The sequence below is a fragment of the Giraffa tippelskirchi genome, chromosome 5 (genome assembly GCF_054371585.1).
Source record: "Giraffa tippelskirchi isolate mGirTip1 chromosome 5, T2T-mGirTip1v1.2.pri, whole genome shotgun sequence".
Taxonomy (NCBI): domain Eukaryota; kingdom Metazoa; phylum Chordata; class Mammalia; order Artiodactyla; family Giraffidae; genus Giraffa; species Giraffa tippelskirchi.
In genome coordinates this window covers 76,751,712-76,774,511 of record NC_137279.1, presented here as the reverse complement: position 1 = coordinate 76,774,511, position 22,800 = coordinate 76,751,712, and the positions used below count along the sequence as shown (strand labels likewise).

Below are 22,800 nucleotides of genomic sequence, written 5' to 3'. Positions count from 1 at the left end.
CAAAACACACACGAAAAAGCCCATACAGCACAAAGGATGACTTATTATATGCAAATTTAAAAAATTCACCAGGCTGTTGAGGGGCCCACAATATAATGCAGATTGTAAAAATTGAAAATTTTTGTAAAAATTTTGTAAAATTTTGTAAAAATTCAATTGGTTTTACATATGTATGACACAATCTCACTGAGTGGGGGAAAACTGAGCTGGCCTAAGTAACTTTGGAAAACAATATTTTGCTTGAAAATGTAAGACAAAGAGCTGAACACAAACACTGCAGTGTAATTGATAAATTTGTGTCTCATGGGAATATAGTTTAGCAATTTTGAAACTAAATGTATCCTCGAGTTGAACAAATAAGTAAATATGATACAGGTAAGGAGAGGCAGGTTTCTTACTGTCAGAGAAAGAAGCAATAAATAAGCAAGTAGAAAAGGAAATACAGATGAGTGTACACATAGGCTTCCCAGATGGCACAGTGGTAAAGAATCTGCCTGCCAACACAGGAGACGCAGGAGATGCAGATACAATCCCTGGGTTGGGAAGATTCTGTGGAGAAGGAAATGGCAACCCATTCCTGTATTCTTGCCTGGGAAATTCCACAGGCAGAGGAGCCTGGTGGGCTACAGTCCATGGGGTCACAAAGAGTCAGGCACGACTGAGTGACTTCACTTTCACTTTTCACTTTCATGCACTGGAGAAGGAAATGGCAACCCACTCCAGTGTTCTTGCCTGGAGAATCCCAGGGACAGCGGGGCCTGGTGGGCTGCCGTCTATGGGGTCGCACAGAGTCAGACACGACTGAAGCGACTTAGCAGCAGTATATATATATATGTATTTCCTAACTCTGCCCACTAGAGGGTCTAGAAGCAATGATTCTCCAATTGGAATGAATACACTTAGCTCCCAGATCTTGGTTTCTAAATATCATTGTCCAGTAAAAGGAACCAGAACTCCTTGAAGGAATGGCTGGTTTTAGAGCTGAGGCAGGGGAAATACAAGATGAGTTTGACCACTGTGTAGAAAAGGAAAGAAAAGAAAGAAACAAGGGGGTCAGGGGGAGAGAGAAGCAAAGATGAGGGCATGTCAAAAGGAGCCAACTGAAAACACTCCCAAAGGTAACTAGAACAATTTAAGCAATAAAAATAAATAGTTATGATCTGGATTTATAACTCAAAGAATAAAATAAATAATCACGAGTCCCTGCTATAATTCTGCTTTGGGCAAGTCCTGATGAATGGTAAAATTAGCAAGTGGCACCTTATAGAAAAATAAGATAATTTCATAGCTTCAAAGAATCTCCCTTCAAATATTTATTCACTACTGTGATGGTTTTAACATTTATCCACAAATTATTTGATACTTCCCCTGGCACTTAATTCTCTTTGCCTTTGGTGTGGGCTGGATTTAGTGACTCTTTTCTAAGGAAAGGAATATTGAAAAGAGAAAAATAGTAAATCTACAGTGGATAAACTTGTGTATATGTAGGCTATATACATGTGTATTTCCTCTGACCACTGGAAGGTCTAGAATCAGTGATGCTCCGGTAGGAATGAATGCACTCAGCTCTCAGACCTTGGTTTCTAAACTTGGTAGACACTGCCTTAACCGTGTGATCAAGGTCAACTCACCATTGATAAGCTATGTTGTGAACCTCCCTCGTGGTCCAGTGGTTAAGAATCCGCCTGCCAATGCAGGGGACAAGAGTTTGATCCCTGGTCCAGGAAGAGTCCACATGCCAAGAGGCATCCAAGCCTGTGAGCCGTAACTACTGAGCCCGTGTGCCGGAACTACCGAAGCCCTCATGCCTAGTGCCTGTGCTCTGAAACAAGAGAAGCCACCGCAATGAGACACCTGAGCACTGTAACTGGAGAGTAGCCCTCACTTGCCACCGTAGAGAAAGCCCACCCACAGCAATGAAGACCCAGCACAGCCATAAATACATTCGTAAAAGTTATGCTGCTCTATGACCAAGGACAAGGGTGCTTCACCCCTGTGGTATTCTTCCCTAAAAGCCACAACCCCAGGCTCATCGTGAGAAGCATCAGAAACTCGAATTGAATGACATTCAACAAATATCTGACCAGAACTCTTTAAAATGTTAAAGTCATGGAAGACAAGGGAAGACTGGAGAAAGTGTCAGATCGGCAGAGACTAAGAAGATGTGATGACTAAATATATGACACCTTGGATTGGATTGTAGTGAATGAGAAGGACATCAGTGGGAAAAAAGGTAAAAAAAAAAAAAAGAGAGAAGAAAGTTCATATTGTAGTTAATAGTATTGTATCAATGTGACTCAGTTTTGACAAAGGCACCAAGGTTATATAATTAGCACTGGGGAAGCTGTGTGAAAGGTACAGGAACTGTGTACTATTCCCTGCAACTTTTCTGAAAGTTATACCAAAACAAAAAGTAATTTTAAAGCATGGACAAAGCTGGGAGTGAAGACATCTAGGTTCATTCCGCTCAAATAAGTGTGCCTTTGTTCCTTTTTCTGCAAAAAGGGACATAATATAAAGCACATGCTACTATAGTTGCTTTGGATATTTGTGTTAGTTTTCTGCATGGTTCTGTTAATGTATGTACTCAGTCTCACCTATCAAACTGCAGTCCCTTTGTCTGTCGGAAAATATAATTAAATCCTTTGTGTTCACCCTAGTTCTTAGCACAAGGCCCAAGATAAAGTCAGCTTATCAATAACTGACAGTTGATGATGTGATTTCAGTGCATGTCCTTATAAAATGTTGAGTGATGTTTTTCTGTGGCTCAGGAATGGAGGCCAAGGCTTAAAGCTAAGTATCAAAGGTGTAAAAACATTCCACATTTCTGAGTTCAGAGCACCACCAGCTGTTAGCAGTCAGCCAACAACCCTCAGGGCTTACTGAGAACAGGAAAGTAAGTCCTGACATGCGCTGCTCTCCACTGCACTGCACCTCTGCTCCGCGGGAGAGGACTGAGTGTGACTGTGGCTAGCCTCTGAGGATGCACTGGTCGGGAGGAGAGATTCTTTCCTCCTCACTGCCTCTATCCCCAGGGATGGGAACCATCTAACCATCTCTTCTGCAGAGTACCTGACACCCCAGGAAAGGAGAAAGAAGAGTGTGTGACAGGACTGAGAGAAAGGGCTTTGGAGGGGCTGACTACCCACTGCTGGGCATGGCAACACTGAAAGTGTCACCAGAGGAAGGAATCTGGGCCTCGGTCATTTTTTTGGCACCATCTCACCAGGGTGCCAAGGCAAGGGGCTTCTAGGATAAATCTGTGAGGTACAGAACATCTGAAGTGGCTTCACAAGCACTTGGGTAGGTGTTAGAGACTGAACATTTGTGTGCCCCTAAAATTCATATGCTGAAACCTAATCTCTGTTGTGATAGTATTAGATGGTGCATGCATGCTCAGTCCAGTACTCTTGCCTGGAAAATCCTATGGACAGAGGAGCCTGGTAGGCTGCAGTCCATGGGTTCGCTAAGGGTCGGACACGACTGAGCGACTTCACTTTCACTTTTCACTTTCATGCATTGGAGAAGGAAATGGCAACCCACTCCAGTGTTCTTGCCTGGAGAATCCCAGGGATGGGGGAGCCTGGTGGGCTGCCGTCTGTGGGGTCGCACAGAGTCGGACACGACTGAAGTAACTTAGCAGCATGCTCAGTCGCTTCAATCATATCCGACTCTTTGCAACCCCACAGACTGTAGCCAGCCAGGCTCCTCTGTCCATGGGACTCTCCAAGCGAGAATACTAGAGTGGGTTGCCATGCCTTCCTCCAAGGGATCTTCTCGACCCAAGGAATGAACCCGCATCTCCTGTGTCTCCTGCATTGCAGGCAGATTCTTTACCACTGAGCCACCGAAGCCCCATTAGCAGGTGGGGCCTTGGATGATAAGGTCATGACAGCGGAGCTCTCATGGATGGGGTCAGTGCCATTGTAACAGAGGCCCTAGGGCTTCTTACCCCTTCTGCCTTGTGAGTACACAGCCAGAAGATGGCTGCCTATCACCAGACCCCCAGCTCTCACCAGACACCCAGTCTGTGAGTACCTTGATCTTGGACTTACCAGCCTCCAGAACTGTGAGAAATAAATGCTTGCTCTTGAAGTCACCCAGTCTATAGTATTGTTGTTATATAAGCCTGAGCAGACTGAGACGGTGGGATAAAGGCCGATTTTTACAGGAGCTAGCTCTCATACCTGTTTTGGGTAGATGTCTTCATTGCTCTACACGTGACAAGCATTTAAATGTCTGCCACACACGAGGGTGCTATGTCAGTCTGATATTGATGGCCAGTAAAGGTTAGCCTAGGAAGCAAAAATAAGCACAGAAAGAGCATGGCAACCTCATTTATCAAGTAAGGAGAGATTTGTATCAGATCTGTATGAAGATTCAGACAGAACTGATTCTTAAACACTGGCATGAAAGGATTCTCATAACCAAGAGATAGTTACATTGTCAAACCTGGGTCCCTATGCCCTACACACAGTGAGGCCAAACAAACTGAAAACATTGGAGTCTGGAGTACAGAAAGGTTTATTGCAAGGGCTATGCACAGAGAATGCTCAGAAGACCTGAACTCACCAACGGTTTTCAGGGAAGAGTTTTTGTTTGGTTGGTTTTGGCTGCTTCCTGTAGCTTTCAAGATCTTAGTTCCTCCACCAGGGATGGAAGCCAGGCCACAGCAGTAAAGCGCTGAGTCCTAACCATTGGACAACCAGGGAATGGCCAAGGAAGAGTCTTTAAAGGCAATATTTGGGGTGAGAGCTGCAGGGTTTTGCTTCCTCTGACCAGTTGGTGGCAAGATAATAAGGCGGCTTTCCAGGAAGCTCAGTCTTCAGTCTTCTGGTTCTCACCAGCCTGGGGTCTCAGCACACATTTGTCATGTGTGTGTGTACTCCCTGAGACAGAACTAGGACTCTGTTCTATCACTGAACTATTGTCTGTTGACTGCTTTTTGTTTGTTCCTGCATTTCCTAACTGGTAACTGCTTGAAGCTGAATCTGCTCTTTGAAACTCAGGGAAGGCCTAGGAGACTAAAGCCCTTTTCTATAAACAAGAAGTGAGGAGTCTTTTGTACCCAAGAGGGCCCCACAGTGTCCTGTTCAGTGTCAACCCTCCTTTTCTTTGATACTCGTCAATCTTGAGGGGAGCAGGGGCAGGACAAGAAAGGGAATAGTTTTGGATAGAGAGGTTAATCATAAACTTGGCAGAGAAATTCAGTTTGGGGGGCACTTGGTTTCAGTTATGAGATGATAGTTTATGGGATCAAAATAAGTTGTTAAGAGAGCTACCGCTCAGTAAGAAAGGGAGGTTCAACCTACCACAGTTGGGTGACAGGTCCCAGAGAAAAGAAAGCCAGTTCATGCTCACAAAACAGGAGAGAAAGGAGCAGGGCACAACATTTAAAAGAATGACATAGCCTGAGGACAAGATATAAACTGATTAGAACCAAATAGGTTCAAGATGGTGGGCTGGTCGACTTCCTCTAGACCTTGAGCCATACTATATACTCAGTGTAACACATCAGCAAGCTAAATGAAAAACCCACAGGCCCCATGAGAGTTCCAAGGCCAACCATGAAGATCAAAAAGTGAGCAGTAGCTCAGTTCCTGGAAATCCCCGCCCCTTCCCTAAAATTTCTGGTTACAGCCAACTAGGTCCAATAGTCCTCTCACTCATTAGTCTATGAAATTACCAACCCCTATAAAAACTGACAACCCATAACCCAGCGCCTCACCTTCTGAAGCGGCCATTCTCTGTCTGTGGAGTGTTTCTTTCTAAATAATCCACTTCTTGCCTATCATTTTTTCTCTCACTGAATTCTTTCTGTGATGAGACATCAAGACCCTGAGCTTCATTAAGTCCGGAGACCAAAGACCATGGATTTAAGACCCACTCTGGCTTTTGACTGGCTCCAGTCCTGGCCTGTGAGCTCACGTCCTAGTCTCAGTTGCACCGTCTCACTTCTGCCCCGATGAGTGGGACGCCTCAGTAAAACAGTGTCAGAAGGAAACAACAAGCCCCAGATGGAGCCGTGTGCACTTCACCACGTCAACCCAGGTTCTGATGCTACCCAGAAACATGACCTAGTAAAACAATCCGAAATTTCCTGAATGGATGCAAGTGAGGTAATGTGCATGATAAACTAAGCTGTTTCCTTCCCCTCAAAAAGAAGGAGACCTGGCCCAAAGTAACCCTTTTCTCTTGCTAATAACTTTCTTGCCCTCCTTTCCATAAAAGCTTTCCATTTTGTACTGCTCCTGGAATGCCCTCTAGTTGCCAGATGGAATGCAGCCTGATTCATGAATCACCTTCTTAAGCCATTAGATCTCAAATTTACTTGGTTGAATTTTATTTTTTAAATGCCATTTATCCTTAAATACATTCTCCTAAATTGAGAATAATTAATAAATTATATTCTCAGATACGTAACCTTTCTGTTTATTTCTTGTTCTGAGAATTTTTACAAATGAATGGATGAAAGACTGTATTATAATTTCTTCCCCTTATAGTTTTATTTTCTCATGTTAGTTGCCAGAAAATTTTGAGTTAAACTGAATGCCTAGTTGTGAAACTGTGGGGAGAGCACAACCTTTAAAAGAATGACATACCCGTCATGCATGCATACTAAGTCACTCCAGTCGTGTCTGACTCTTTTACGACCCCATGGACTGCAGCACCCCAGGCCTCCCTGTCCTTCACCATCTCCCAAAGCTTGCTCAAACTCATATCCATTGAGTCAGCGATGCCATCCAACCATCTAGTGCTCGTCTCCTTCTCCCTCAATCTTTCTCAGCATTAGGGTCTTTTCCAGTAAATCAGCTCTTCACATCAGGTGGCCAAAGTATGGGGGCATTAGCTTCAGCATCAATCCTTCCAATGAGTATCTAGGGTTGATTTCCCTTAAGATTGACTGGTTTGATCTTGCTGTCCACGGGATTTTCAGGAGTCTTTTCTAGCACCACAGTTTGAAGGCATCAATTCTTTGGCGTTCGCCCTTCTTTATGGTCCAGCTCTCACAACTGTACATGACCACTGGGAAGACCATAGCCTTGACTATATGGACCTTTGTAGGAAGAGTAATGTCTCTGCTTTTCAACACACTGTCCAGGTTTGTCATAGTTTTCCTGCCAAGAAGCAATCGTCTTCTAATTTCATGGCTGGGATAACCATCCACAGTGATTTTAGAGCCCAAGAAGAGGAAATCTGTCACTACTTCCACCTTTTCCCCTTCTATTTGCCCTAAAGTGATGGGGCCAGACACCATGATCTTAGTTTTTTTTTATATTTAATTTTAAGCCGGATCTTTCACTCTCTTCCATCACCCTCATCAAGAGGTTCTTTAGTTCCTCTTCACTTTCTGCCATTTGAGTGATATCATCCACATATCTGAGGTTGTTAATGTTTCTCCCACCTATGCTGATCCCAGCTTGTAACTCACCCAGCCTGGCATTTCTCATGATGTGCTCAGTGTATAAGTTAAACAAATAGAGTGACAGCAGACAGCCCTATCGTACTCCTTTCACAGTTTTGAACCAATCAGTTGTTCCATACAGGGTTCTAACTAACTGTTGCCTCTTGACCCTCATACAGGTTTCTCAGGAGCCAGTTAAGATGGTCTGGTATTCCCATCTCTTTAAGAGCTTTTCACAGTTTGTTATGATCCACACAGTCAAAGGCTTTAGCATAGTCGATGAAACAGAGGTAGATGTTTTTCTGAAATTCCCTAGCTTTCTCTATAATCCAGTGAATGATCCAGGTAGTGTATACATGTCACTCCCAGTCTCCCAGTTTGTCTCACCCTCGCCTTCCTCCCTGTGTCCACATGTCTATTCTTTACATCCATGTCTCTATTTCTGCCTTAGAAATAGGTTCATCTGGACCACTTTTCTAGATGCCACATATATGCATTAATGTAAGATATTTGTTTTTCTCTTTCTGACTTACTTCATTATGTGTGACAGACTCTGTGTCCATCCACATATCTACAAATGACCCTATTTCATTCCTTTTGGTGACTGAGTAATAGTCCATTGTATATACGTACCATATTTTCTTTATCCATTCATCTGTCATTCGATATTTAGGTTGTTTCTCCTGGCTATTGTTAAGTAGTACTGCAATGAATATTGGGGTATATGTATCATTTTGAATTATGATTTTCTCAGGGTATATGCCCAGTAGTGAGTTTGCTGAGTCACATGATAGTTCTATGTTTAATTCTTTAAGGAACCTCCATACTGTTCTCCTGGAGAAGGAAATGGCAACCCACTCCAGTATTCTTGCCTGGAGAATCCCATGGACAGAGGAGCCTGGCAGGCTACTGTCCATGGGGTCGCAAGAGTCAGACACGACTTAGCAACTAAACCACCACCACCACCATACTGTTCTCCACAGTGGTAGTATCAATTTACCTTCTCACCACTAGTAAAAGAGGATTCCTTTTTCTCCACACCCTCTCCAGCATTTATTCTTTTTAAGATGTTTTTGATGATGGCCATTCTGACTGGTGTGAGGTGATACCTCATTGCAGTTTTGATTTGCATTTCTCTAATAATTATTGATGTTGAGCATCTTTTCATGTGCCTCTTGGCCATCTGTATGTCTTCTTTGGAGAGATGTGCATTTAGGTCTTCTGCCCATTTTTGATTGGGCTGTTTGTTTTCCTGATATTGAGCTCTATGAACTGTTTGCATATTTTGGAGATTAAACTTTTGCCTGTTGCTTTGTTTGCAAATATTTTGTCCCATTCTGAGGGCTGTCTTTTTGCATTGCTTATGGTTTCTTTTGCTTTGAAAAAGTATTAAGCTAATAAAGTCTCATTATTTATTTTTTGTTTTTTGTTTTTATTTTCATTATGCTAGGAGTAGGTAAAAAAAAAATCTTGCTGTGGTTTATGTCAAAGTGTTTTTCCATTGTTTTCATCTAAGAGTTTTATAGTGTCTGGTATTACGTTTAGGTCCTCAATCTATTTTGAGTTTATTTTTACGTATGGTGTTAGGAAGTGTTCTAATTTTATTCTTTAACATGTAGCTGTCCAGATTTCCAGATGTTCAAGCTGGTTTTAGAAAAAGCAGAGGAATAAGAGATCAAATTGCTAACATCCGATGGATCATTGAAAAAGCAAGACAGTACCAGAAAAACATCTATTTCTGCTTTATTAGCTATGCCAAAGCCTTTGACTGTGTGGATCACAATAAACTGTGAAAAATTCTGAAGAAAATTCTGACCTGCCTGTTGAGAAACCTGTATGCAGGTCAAGAAGCAACAGTTAGAACTGGACATGGAACAACAGACGGGTTCCAAATAGGAAAAGGAGTACGTCAAGGCTGTATATTGTCACCCTGCTTATTTAACTTATATGTACATCATGAGAAACGCTGGGCTGGAGGAAGCACAAGCTGGAATCAAGATTGCCGGGAGAAATATCAATGACTTCACATATGCAGATGACACCACCCTTTTGGCAGAAAGTGAAGAAGAACTAAAGAGCCTCTTGATGAAAGTGAAAGAGGAGAGTGAAAAAGTTGGCTTAAAGCTCAACATTCAGAAAACTAAGATCATGGCATCCGGTCCCATCACTTCATGGCAAATAGATGGGAAAACAGTGGAAACAGTAGCTAACTTTATTTTTATGGGCTCCAACATCACTGCAGATGGTGATTGTAGCCATGAAATTAAAAGACGCTTACTCCTTGGAAGGAAAGTTATGACCAACCTGGATAGCATATTAAAAAGCAGAGACATTACTTTGCCAACAAAGGTCCATCTAGTCAAAGCTATGGTTTTTCCAGTGGTCATATATGTATGTGAGAGTTGGACTATAAAGAAAGCTGAGCACCGAAGAACTGATGCTTTTGAACTGTGGTGTTGGAGAAGACTCTTGAGAGTCCCTTGGACGGCCAGGAGATCCAACCAGTCCATCCTAAAGGAGATCAGTCCTGGGTGTTCATTGGAAGGACTGATGTTGAAGCTGAAATGCCAATACTTTGGCCACCTGATGCAAAGAGCTGACTCATTAGAAAAGACCCTGATGCTGGGAAAGATTGAGGGCAGGAGGAAAAGGGGACGACAGAGGATGAGATGGCTGGATGGCATCACCGACTCGATGGACATGGGTTTGGGTGGACTCAGGGAGCTGGTGATGGACAGGGAGACCTGGCAAGCTGCAGTTCATGGGGTCGCAGAGTCAGAAATGAATGAGCGACAGAACTGAACTGTCCAGATTTCCCAGTACCACTTACTGAAGAGATTCTTTTTTCTTCATTGTACATTCTTGCCTCCTTTGTCATAGATTAAGTGACCATAGATGTGTGGGTTTATCTCTGAGTTTTCTGTCCTGTACCATTGATCCACATTTCTGTTTTTGTGCTGTTCGGGGCCGAACAGCAAAAAATAGCAAAAAAATAAAAATAAAAAGCCAGAAAAGGCTCTGGCTGGGGGTGCAGGGTGGGGCTTAGGCTCGGTGCCACCCAGAAGGCACCCCTGGAGTGTCTTTGGCCTGCAAGGTTATAGGATCAGGCTTGGGACCTCAGAAGGCACCCAGGGCCAAGTGGGCAGGGGAATGCCAGCCGTGTTCCACCAGTCCTCCGACCCTCCTCATCAGAGTCCCTTCCAATCCAGTTCTGCTCTTTCCTCTCACCTCCCTCTCATGCTCCCAGGACTCAAGCAGGTCGGGGGGGCCTCAGAGGATGGAGGACCAGGCCTGAGACCACAGCGGCTCCCAGGAGCCCAGTGTACAGGGGAAGTGCTTGCCACTCTCCCCTCTGATCATCAGAACCCCCAAGGGTCTTTCCCCATCCCCACTGGCCCCATGGAGGTGTGCCTTTCCAGGCATTGGACACCCCCAGTTGCCCCTCAGGGCACCAGCCCCATTGGCTCCACTTCCCCTCCCCCTTCACTCCCTGCCATGCTCTACCCAGTCACTCGGGAGTTCTTTCTGGACTTCTCGTCTTCCCACTCTGCTATCTTGTCTCCACCCTTCCATAATGATTATTTTCTATTTTTAATTTTTTTTAAATGTGGTTATTTATTTTTGGCTGCACCAGGTCTTCATTGCTGCATGCTTGCTTTCTCTAGTGGTGGTGAGGGGCTAGTCTCCATCGAGGTGCAGAGGCTTCTTGTGGCGGCGTCTTGTTGCACAGCGTGCATTAGAGGGCCGCAAGCTTCAGTAGTTGTGGCACTCAGGCTTAGTTGCCCTGCAGCATGCGGAATCTTCTCAAACCAGGGATCAAACCTGTGTCCCCTGAACTGGCAGGCAGATTCTTAACCACTGGACCACCAGGGAAGTCCCTTAAGGATTATTTTAACTGGTTATTTTAAAGAAACTACAGACACAGGAGAAGCTCTGAAAACTGAGCGAAATTTATCTTTTATAAGAGCTATTTACAAGGAAACTCTCCATTTGTAAGGGTGTCTCCCTCGCTGTACCAGGAGGAGGGAGGATGTCTAAATTTTTAGAAACCTACATCATTGGAGCGGAGAAGGCAATGGTACCCCATTCCAGTACTCTTGCCTGGAAAATCCCATGGACGGAGGAGCCTGGTAGGCTGCAGTCCATGAGGTCGCTAGGAGTCGGACACGACTGAGCAACTTCACTTTCACGCATTGGAGAAGGAAATGGGAACCCACTCCAGTGTTCTTGCCTGGAGAATCCCAGGGACGGGGGAGCCTGGTGGGCTGCCATCTATGGGGTCGCACAGAGTCGGACATGACTGAAGCGACTTAGCAGCAGCAGCAGCAGCATATCATTGGAGAAGGCAACAACTTGAATCTGCATATCAACCTTACCCTTGTTTACTGTGCTTTTTCTGGTATCTGCCTGTAACTGGCTCTTCACCATCATGTCGTTTGTCTTTAGCTAAAGGTGAAACATGAAACCAAGTTCTCATTCATGGAGCCAAAGAATGAACTTCACAAACATGCAAACACTCACACAGGCAGAGTTTATTTTAAAGGATAGAGATACAAAGCTCTCAGCATAGACACTGAGAGGGGGTGAAGTGTCTTTACCAGTATTGATCTGTTCACTTTTGGTTGGTTCGGGGCCCTGATGTATGTTATTTTTGACCAATCATTTTAAATGTCACAATGTCCACTTTGTCATTTTTATGGCTCTCTTTGATCCCCCAGTTCTTGAGTATTCATAGACATTGAGTTATCAGCCTGTGACCTTTTTTCATGACCTCAGGCTGTTTAAGGATCAGATGTATGTTTAAGAATTAGTGGTCCATCTGGTGTTTTTTCATTGATAAGTTGGACTGCAGTTACTGATTTTCTTGTCCGGGGCCTTGATGCTTTATGAGCCTCCAGGCCAAGGAGGCATTCCTCTGAACAAAAAATATAGCTATAGGTTAATGGAGCGAGACACTTATGTGAGGGCGAAGTTGGACTTAAAATCTACAATTAAAAAAAGAATCTAGGCCGCAACCGTTACTTTGCCAACAAAAGTCCGTCTAGTCAAGGCTATGGTTTTTCCAGTGGTCATGTATGGATATGAGAGTTGGACTATAAAGAAAGCTGAGCGCTGAAGAATTGATGCTTTTGAACTGTGGTGTTGGAGAAAACCCTTGAGAGTCCCTTGGACTGCAAGGAGATCCAACCAGTCCATCCTAAAAGAGATCAGTCCTGAATATTCATTGGAAGGACTGATGTTGAAGCTGAAACTCCAATACTTTGGCACCTGATGCAAAGAACTGACTCATTGGAGAAGACCCTGATACTGGGAAAGATTGAGAGCAGGAGGAGAAGGGGACAACAGAGGATGAGATGGGTGGATGGCATCACCGACTCAATGGACATGAGTTTGAGTAAACTCCGGGAGTTGGTGATGGACAGGGAGGCCTGGCATGCTGCAGTCCATGGGGTCGTAAAGAGTCGGACACGACTGAGGGACTGAAGTGAGGCCCCAACCCTACACTGACTGTCTAGCAATTTCTCCCTCAATAGTATTTAAGGTGCAGGTTTCCATCCTTTTCTGATAGCTGCTCACTTTTCCTAGTTCTCTCCCATGTATACAAGTTACTAAACTTTTGTGTGTGTGTTTTTTTCCTCCTGTTAATCTGTCTTATATCACTTAGGCCAGCCAAGGAAATGAACAGGCGGGAAGGAAATGCTGCTCTCTTCCCAACCCCATTGAAAAAATTGCATAGCAAGAAAGGGGAAAAAAGGGAATTCCATAATTTTTTCTTCAGTCTGCCCTTCCTCATCAAGTCAAAAGTGGAGAGTGTTGGTAGAATGCATGTCTCTCAAGCAGCGGAGTCAACAGTTCTGATCACCAATTACAGGATGTGGGGAGTTTCTCCTGGGTGTCCTACAATTCAACTCAATTCTGACAATACCTACACTGAAATAGCATCAGATCCCACAGGTTAAGGACTGAGACCTACAAGACCACCATCATTTCAATGCCAACCACAAGTCCTGGTTGTTACATGTGTTTCTGGTTATAAATCATAGCTCTCGCAGACCCCTTCTTGGGTTTGATTAATTTGCTAGAGGCAGCTCACAGGACTCAAGAAACTAGTTAACTCACTAGATTACCAATTTATTACAAAGGGTATTAAAGGATATGAATCAATAACCAGATTAAGAGATACACTAATTCATCACCTGATTGTGAAACTGAGCTGTGAGACTCCTGGGCACAAAAGCTTTTCTGTGCCCCCCATTTCTTGTTTGTAGAGAATACACTTCAGCCTCCATGACCTTTCCTAAGTAAGAAGGGCATGTTCTAACAGCTGCTAGTCAGGGAAGGGAGGGGATGAAGAGACAAAGGAGAATCACTCAAGAAATAATAATGCAGCCTTGGGGCAGAGTCCTGGTTCCCCTTCAACTTAAACACAAAACAACACCTTTGAGTTCTGCAGAACTAAAACCCCCAACAAATGAAAGATGTTAACTTCTTAATGAAACACTCTTCATTCCAGAGAGAAGGTCACAGTTTGATAATCTCTAGATCCACAGAAAGCTCATCAGGAGACCGCTTTACACCAGATTAAAGTAGTGCAAGCCCCTCACACACCCTGATCCTTATCAGCAGCCCTGTCCTTGAACTATTGCTATGAAACTCCCCACTAAATTGCACAGAGGGGGCACTGTGTCTCCCTTCTGATGTCTATGTCAGAAGCTTTCTCTGTCCTCTTTTTACTTTAATAAAACTCTGCTACACAAAAGCTCATGAGTGATCAAGCCTGGTCCCTGGTCCCGAAGCTAAATCTTCTTCTGCGGAGATCATGAATCAGACATCATTCTCCATAAGTTATAGTCTTGGGGGCTTGTCCGGGATCTTCAGGGCAAGGTTTTGGGTTCCTTTGGGCTTGTTTTTGCTGTGCTTTCTTCTACCTCTTAAAATTTTAAACACTGTGATGCATCCTGCATGAATAAGCAACCAGTGGATACTAGGAAGTGAGAAATTCACAGGAAACACAAGAAGAGCCACTAAGCCAAAAAGCAGTGTTTCCCAGGGCACACCCCAGGCTGGCTGACCCTGCTGCTCATTAGGAACACAAGGACTGCAGTGAAGCACACGGCTCACTCCCCTTTCCTCCAGAGCCAACAGCCTCAATGAGAGACCTTGGGAACTAGATGGGTAGGACATGATTACTCAGTGTCTCCTTCAGGAAGCTGGAAGCTTGTGGTAGCTACTCATGGAAATGAATTCCACCACGGTCTCGACTGTGAGTAAGTTCCAATGGAGGTGCCAGCAGGTAAACAAGATGAGAAAAAAAGACTTGTGCAGGCACATGTTGAGAAGACCTTTGCACATGAGGCTCACACACCTCTGGGCAAGCTCCATGCCTTCCTGGGAATACTAATCAGTCTCAGGTTGTCATTCCCTGCCTGGGATCACCCAACACAACCTGAAGCATGCATTTATCTGCCTCATCCCCATCACTCTGTTAAAACGCAAGCTTAGATAGTACCCCTAGTGGGGTGACCATGAGTCCTAGACTTGAAACAAGACAGTTCCAAATGGAGCAAGAGCAAGTGTATTCAATGAAGTCTCACAACCTGGGGACAGGGGTTTCAGACTGGAAACTAGAAAACTGAGGAGAGCTATGTGAATACCAAGAAAATGAGGTGGGATGGAAAAGGTTTCTGGTAGGTGGCCCAGAATTAAGTAATCCTCAAGGTGCATTAGGACCACCTTGTAGGAGGAAAGTGGAATGATTCTCATTTCCACACACACTTAAATATAGCCTAGTTACCATGGAGGGATTTTAGGCAAGATATTAAAAACTAGATAATGGTGAAAGGTGAGTGAGAACAGAATGAAACCCTGAATAGTGTGGCTGTGAGGCAAGGTTTGGAGGAGACACACTCTCCCTGGCATGTGACCCATCAGAGTTGACAGAGAGATGAGGATGGCAGGTGAGTTTGGAGGGCTCTTTAGGGGCATTAAAAATGCCTCATTTCTCCCACCAAAACATCAGAGTTGCTCCTCATCCTGCCCTAGAGGTGTCAGGATAGGGCTTTGTAATGTCAAGGCTCACCCAGGGCCACCGGTGGCTGGGGAAGTGACTTGCTGACCTCATAAAGCATAAGAGTGTGGCCCCCTGGGGAGGGGTATACATAGGGGTGCTCAGGGGCTCTGGAGCAGACTACTGGGAGCCTTCAAAATGACTAAGGTGACTGGGACACCACAAAGCTCTAGAGAAGTTACGGAAGAGCCAACTCCAGATACCCAGGATGAGAAGATGAAGATCTCCTATCAACCAAGGTCCAAAAGAAGGGTCAAGGTGGCCAGGGTAACCATGAGGGTGAAGAAGCACATTCAAGAAAAGGTGGCCACGAAAGCCTCTCAGAAATCTCCCACCTCTAAGAAACTTAAGAAAACCAGAGGTTCAAAGCTCTATAGCCAGTGTTCCAAGGTGAATGAAGAGCTGAATCAGGACAAACTGGAGGAAGTCACAGAGATCATGGGGAGCCCTGCCATTCCAGCTGGACCAGTGGGCAGCCAGTGACTTCAGAGCATGGCTAGAGACCTCAGAAATCTTCGGGGGTCTCGCGCTGAGACGTGGCCAACAGTACAGACATTGAATCTTTTACCAACAGCATACATTAATAATGAAAGTTAAATAAAATCAACCTGATGTGAAAAAAAAAATTTGCTCAGAGGTTGGGACAGAGAATTGTTGTTTTCTTTTTATTGTAACAATGGGATAACTTGAATATTGTATTAGCTGTCTATTGCTACCATTTAGTGACTTAAAACAACAAATATTTATTATCTCACAACTTCTGGGGACACAGAGTTTTGAGGGCATGAACCAGCTGTGTCCCCCTTTGCCTGGCAAAGCTATAAACCTAGTATTTTCTACTTCACCCAAAACTCTGTCTCCAAGATTTGACTTGGCACCAGTGCACCCAGTTTTCAGTATCAGTTCTACAAGTATCAAGTCATGAGCCACTCAGTCACTGAACTTGAACACATCCTGTAAGGAATTCAAGATGGCGATCAGGAAGTAGGCATTCTGTGTCCTAGAAAAAAACAGCAAAACAAGCCTTCAGAGAGATATTTTCTGGAGAAATTTTTTTGAATCTGCATTCTTACATCTTGACGTACTTAGAAAGTCCCATACTTAGAAAACTGATAACTAAGGTATCTGAGCTATCTAAGTTCCTTATGACTTGCAGCAACCTTCCACTGAAATATGTGCATTATTATACAAATCAGTTCAGTTCAGTCGCTCACTCATGTCTGACTCTTTGCAACCCTATGGACTGCAGCACACTGGCCTTTCCTGTGCATCACCAATTCCCGGCGCTTTCTCAAACTGACATCCATTGAGTCAGTGATGTCATCCAACCATCTAATCCTCTGTTGTCTCCTTCTCCTCCTGCCTTCAATCTTTCCCAGGATCAAGGTCTTTTCAAATGAGTCAGTGCTTCGCATGAGGTGGCCAGGGTATGGAGCTTCAGCTTCAACATCAGTCCTTCCAATGAATATTCAGGGTTGATTTCCTTTAGGATTGACTGGCTTGATCTCCTTGCAGTCCAAGGGACTCTCAAGAGTCTTCTCCAATACTACACTTCAGAAGCATCCATTCATTTGTGCTCAGCTTTCTTTATAGTCCACCTCTCACATCCATACATGACTACTGGAAAAACCATAGCTTTGAATAGACGGAACTTTGCTGGTAAATTAGTGTCTATGCTTTTTAATACGCTGTTCAGGTTTGTCCTACCTTTTCTTCTAAGGAGCAAGCATCTTTTACTTTCATGGCTGCAGTCACCATCTGCAGTGATTTTGGAGCCCAAGAAAATAAAGTCTGTCACCATTTCCATTGTTTTCCTGTGAAGTGATGGGACTGGATACCATGATCTTAGTTTTTTGAACGTTGAGTTTTTAGCCAGCTTTTTCACTCTCCTCTTTCACTTTCATCAAGAGGCTCTTTAGTTCTTCTTCACTTTCTTCCATGAGGGTGGTGTCATCTGCATATCTGAGGTTACTGATATTTCTCCCTGCAGTCTTAATTGCAGCTTGCGCTTCATCCAGCCTGGCATTTCTCATGACGCATATAAGTTAAATAAGAAGGGTGACAATATACAGTCTTGACGTACTCCTTTCCTGATTTGGAACCAGTCTGTTGTTCCATGTCCAGTTCTAAGTGTTGCTTCTTGACCTGCATACAGATTTCTCAGGAGGCAGGTAAGATGATCTGGTATTCCCATATCTTTAAGAATTTTCCACAGTTTATTGTGATCCACACAGTCAAAGGCTTTGGCATAGTCAATAAAGCAGAAGTAGATGTTTTTCTGGAACTCTCTTGCTTTTTCAATAATCCAACGGATGTTGGCGATTTGATCTCTGGTTCTTCTGCCTTTTCTAAAACCAGCTTGAACATCTGGAAGCTCTTGGTTCACATACTGTTGAAGCCTTGCTTGCAGGATTTTCAGCATTATTTTGCTAGCGTGAGAGATGAGCGCAATTGTGCAGTAGTTTGAACATTCTTTGGCATTGCCTTTCTTTGGGATTAGAATGAAAACTGACTTTTCCAGTCCTGTGGCCACTGCTGAGTTTTCCAAATTTGCTGCCATATTGAGTGTAGCACTTTCACAGCATCGTCTTTTAGGATTTGAAATAGCTCAGCTGGAATTCCATCACGCCCACGAGCTTTGTTCATAGTGATGCTTCCTAAGGCCCACTTGACTGCGCATTCCAGGATGCCTGGCTCTAGGTGAGTGATCACACCATTGTGGTTACCTGGGTCATGAAGATCTTTTTTGCATAGCTCTTCTGTGTGTTTTTGCCACCTCTTCTTAATATCTTCTGCTTCACAGCCTTGTCTAACTCAATGAAACTATGAGCCATGCTATGCAGGCAAGACAGATAGGTCATGGTGGAGAGTTCTGACAAAACGTGGTCCACTGGAGAAGGGAATGGCAAACTACTTCAGTATTCTTGCCTTGAGAACTCCATGAACAGTATGAAAAGGCAAAAAGATATGAGATTGAAAGATGAACTCCCCAAGTCGGTAGGTGCCCATATGCTACTGGAGAAGAGTGGAGAAATAGCTCCAGAAAGAATGAAGAGACAGAGACGAAGCAAAAACAACTTCCAGATGTGGACGTGACTGGTGATGGAAGTCAAGTCCGATGCTTAAAGAGCAATACTGCATAGGAACCTGGAATATTAGAACCGTGAATCGAGGTAAATTAGAAGTGGTCAAACAGGAGATGGTAAGAGTGAACATTGACATTTTAGGAATCAGTGAACTAAAATGGACTGGACTTTTTTCTCAGCACGGTGGCCGAAGCTCTGCGCTCCTCGCCGGCGGGAACCTGAGCGGCGTCACGGGGTCCCGGGCGGTCCGAGTCGGGACGCTGGCGCCTCCCTGGGGGCCATCAACAGCTGGAGCGCGAGCCGGGCCGTGGCGGGGCTGGAGAGCGCGCCCGCGGCCAGGCCGAGCCTGACGTCCATCTCGTCGGGGGAGCTACGCAGCCTGTGGACATGCGACTGAGAGCTGGCCCTGCTGCCCTTGGGCCAGCTGTTGCGGCTGCAGCTCGGCGCCTTCCAGCTGCGCGGCGACCAGCTCGTGGTGCCTGCGCCCGTGGTGCCTGCGCCCGCGGAGCCGGCCGCCGCGCACGGGGGCTTCAACGTCTTCGGAGACAGCTTCGTGCGCCTCGACGGGCAGCTCTACCGCCTGAGCAGCTACATGAGGAGATAGGTAGAACTGACCAACTACTGCGATTATAAAGACTACAGAAAAACTATATTGAGCAAACCAATGCTCTTCTTTGTTCATGTTACAGACCAAAAAGGACTCCTCGAAAGAAAGAACATACGCGTTTCTTGTGAACACAAGGCACCCCAAGATAAGAAGACAGATAGAGCATGGGATGGACATGGTCATTTCCTCAGTGATTGGAGAAAGCTACCAGCTCCAGTTTGATTTTCAAGAGGCAGTAAAGAATTTTTTCCCTCCAGGAAACAAGGTTGTTAACGGGGAAGATTTGAGCTTTGCGTATGAATTCAAAGCTGATGCATTGTTTGATTTCTTCTATTGGTTTGGGCTCAGCAATTCCACTGTAAAAGTGAACGGAAAAGTTCTAAATTTGTCAAGTACAAGCCCAGAAAAGAAAGAGACCATTAAATTATTTCTGGAAAAAATGCTGCTGCTGCTGCTAAGTCGCTTCAGTCATGTCCGACTCTGTGCCACCCCATAGATGGCAGCCCACCAGGCTCCCCCGTCCCTGGGATTCTCCAGGCAAGAATACTGGAGTGGGTTGCCATTTCCTTCTCCAATGTATGCAAGTGAAAAGTGAAAGTGAAGTCGCTCAGTCGTGTCCGACTCTTAGCGACCACATGGACTGTAGCCTACCAGGCTCCTCCGTCCATGGGATTTTCCAGGCAAGAGTACTGGAGTGGAGTGCCATTGCCTTCTCTGCTGGAAAAAATGAATGAACCTTTAATCCGAAGAAGCAGTTTTTCTGATCGAAAATTCAGCGTAACTTCTAGAGGTTCAACAGATGAAGTTTTTAACTGCAGTCTGTCACCCAGATCATCTCTGATGGAGCCTCTTGTGGCAGAATTGCCATTTCCATGTGTTCTGGAATCTGAGGAGACACCGAACCCATTTATCTGATTGGGTTGGATGTTCCACAGTTCCTCCTACACCCCAGGCCTGTGCCAGCATCAAGGGCTGAGGGGATGTGAGAGAAGGGGAGGCAGGTACCTCCAGACCCTCTCCTCTGACAGGGACCCCTTCCTTGCATTTCTGAGGTTGATGCCTTGGCAGCCCTTCAGGATGCAGCTGATTTCAGGATGGGAGGCTTTGGCCCCACGGCTGGGAGGTTCCTCTCCTTTGAATGCTTCTGCAAAGAGCCAGAGGAAAATAGCAGGGTCCTGCCCTCCTGAATGCTTTGCTCATACCCTGGCATCCTCGGGGCTTCCCGGGTAGAGCCATCTTACCCAGGTTTTGCCCTAAGATGCTTCCTATTTCCAGGTTTGGCCCTCTGCTTGGGGACATCCCTGTCTGAACCTAAACCCAGCAAGTATGAGGTTAGCAGTGCCGTTGTCTTGCAAACCTGGCTGAGCAAAAAGTCCAGGACATCTTTCTCCAGAAGTCGAGTCTGTTTTTCATCCTGCTGGTAGGATGAAATCTTAGGACAAACATCTGAGGTGAGGCTCGCTGGAGGACTGGCCAGGCTGGTAGGACTGCAACCCTGCCCCCCGCTGCCTGAAATCTGAATTCCCTTGGCCTCCCTCCTAACAAAGTGGCCTGTGTAGAAAGAGGCCAGGTGATGTGATACCAAACATGACGGGAGAAGGATAATGTATGCAGCCGTGTCCTCTCTATTGAAAGCACATAATATCAGTTGGGTATTTTATAAGCTTTTAGCAATCCTAACACTAAAAGCAAAATAGAAGAAAGCTATACATTACCATAATACATTGTAGTCACATCAATACATTTTTCATCTCATAGCTACAGTGGAGTTCTTCAAAAAGAAAAAAGAAAATCATCCTATCTACATATAAAAACCTGCATGAATGAATTGCTACACAGGCTTCTAGTGAGAAAGATTTATGGGTCCTGAGTATAATTTTCTTATCCTTGTAAAGAATGTGCCTGTATGATACATTTTGATAACACCACCGATTATCCTTTCATTTGTATTTGAAATGGTATGTGCTATATTTGTGCAATTAAATTTTTCCTTAGCGTTCAACATAGAATTGACTAAATTTGTGACCAATATGTGCATCATGCTATGCAGATGGTATGTTGGCCTTGTAACTTACTAACTTACAGTAAGAATTGTGGTTTTACAGCTACTTTCTCAGGAAGAGCCTTTTGGGGGACTTACTCTGTGCTTCCAAAGGAGGGGGCGCAGGTTTGACCCCTGGTCAGGGACCAAGGATCACACATGCTGCAGGGCACACCCAAAAATAAATAAATAAACACAAATTTTTAAAAAGAAGAGCCTTTTTTGAAAAACAAGTCTATGAAATATTTGGAGAAACAAAAGTGATGCTGATGTTTCAGAAAAGGGGAATTTTCCTTAATAACAGAAGATGATACATGTTTATTCAAACTCAGTCCAAAATGAAGAGTATTAACAATCAAATAAGTTTTATACCAGAGCAAACAAACCTTAGGTGGATATCCAATAGTATATGCTTCCCAAAGGGAATAGAAACTCTATTCACAAAAATTGACAAAGTCCATTTTTTGAAAGTAGCTGAATTCAGGGAAGCCATCAGTCATCACTTCAGGAATGGACTAAAGATCTAGAAGTTATCTTTTATCATTAAAATTTGTTATCAGTTGAAAAAAAATAAAATAAATAAAATAAAATGGACTGGAATGGGTGAATTTAACTCAGATGACCATTATATTTACTACTCTGAGCAAGAATGCCTTAGAAGAAATGGAGAAGCCATCATAGTCAATGAAAGCGTCCAAAATGCAGTACTTGGGTGTAGTCTCAAAAACGACAGAATGATCTCTGTTTGTTTCCAAGGCAAAACATTCAATATCACTATCAGTAATGCTGAAGAATCTGAAGTTGAACAGTTCTGTGAAGACCTACAAGACCTTCTAGACTAACACCCAAAAAAGATGTCCTTTTCATTATAAGGGACTGGAATGCAAAAGGGAGAAGTCAAGAGATACCTGGAGTAACAGGAAAGTTTGGCTCTGGAGTACAAAATGAAGCAGGGCAAAGGCTGACAGATTTTGACAGATTTGTGTTGGTCATACCAACACCCTCTTACAAAACACAAAAGTTGACTCTACACATGGTCATCACCAGATGGTCAATACAGAAATCAAATTGATTATATTTGCAATTGAAGATGGAGAAGCTGTTTACAGTCAGCAAAAACAAAACCAGGAGCTGACTGTGGCTCAGATCATGAACTCCTTATTGAAAAATTGAGACTTAAATTGAAGAAAGTGGGGAAAACCACTAGACCATTCAAGTATGACCTAAATCAAATCCCTTACAATTATACAGTGGAAGTGACAGATTCACGGGTTTAGATTGATAGACAGAGTGCCTGAAGAACTGTGGAGGGAGGTTTGTAACATTGTACAGGAAGCAGTGATCAAAACCATCCCCAAGAAAAAGAAATGCAAAACGGCAAAATGGTTGTCTGAGGAGGCCTTACACATAGCTGAGAGAAGAAGAGAAGTGAAAGATAAGGAGAAAAGGAAAGATATACCCATCTGAATGCAGAGTTCCAAAGAATAGCAAGGAGAGATAAGAAAGCCTTCCTAAGTGATCAATGGAAAGAAATAGAGGAAAACAATAGAATGGGAAAGACTAGAGATCTCTTCAAGAAAATTAGAGATGCCA

At 44.1% G+C, this 22,800-nt stretch overlaps 1 pseudogene across 1 annotated transcript; it reads left to right on the top strand.

The window, feature by feature from the left end:
• Nucleotides 1–18,716: 18,716 nt before the first annotated feature.
• Nucleotides 18,717–20,958, top strand: LOC145505200 (mesenteric estrogen-dependent adipogenesis protein pseudogene; annotated as a pseudogene). Its single transcript, XR_014052912.1, has 2 exons — nucleotides 18,717–19,596; nucleotides 19,884–20,958. The product of XR_014052912.1 is annotated as a mesenteric estrogen-dependent adipogenesis protein pseudogene (transcript).
• The last annotated feature ends 1,842 nt before the right edge of the window (nucleotides 20,959–22,800 follow it).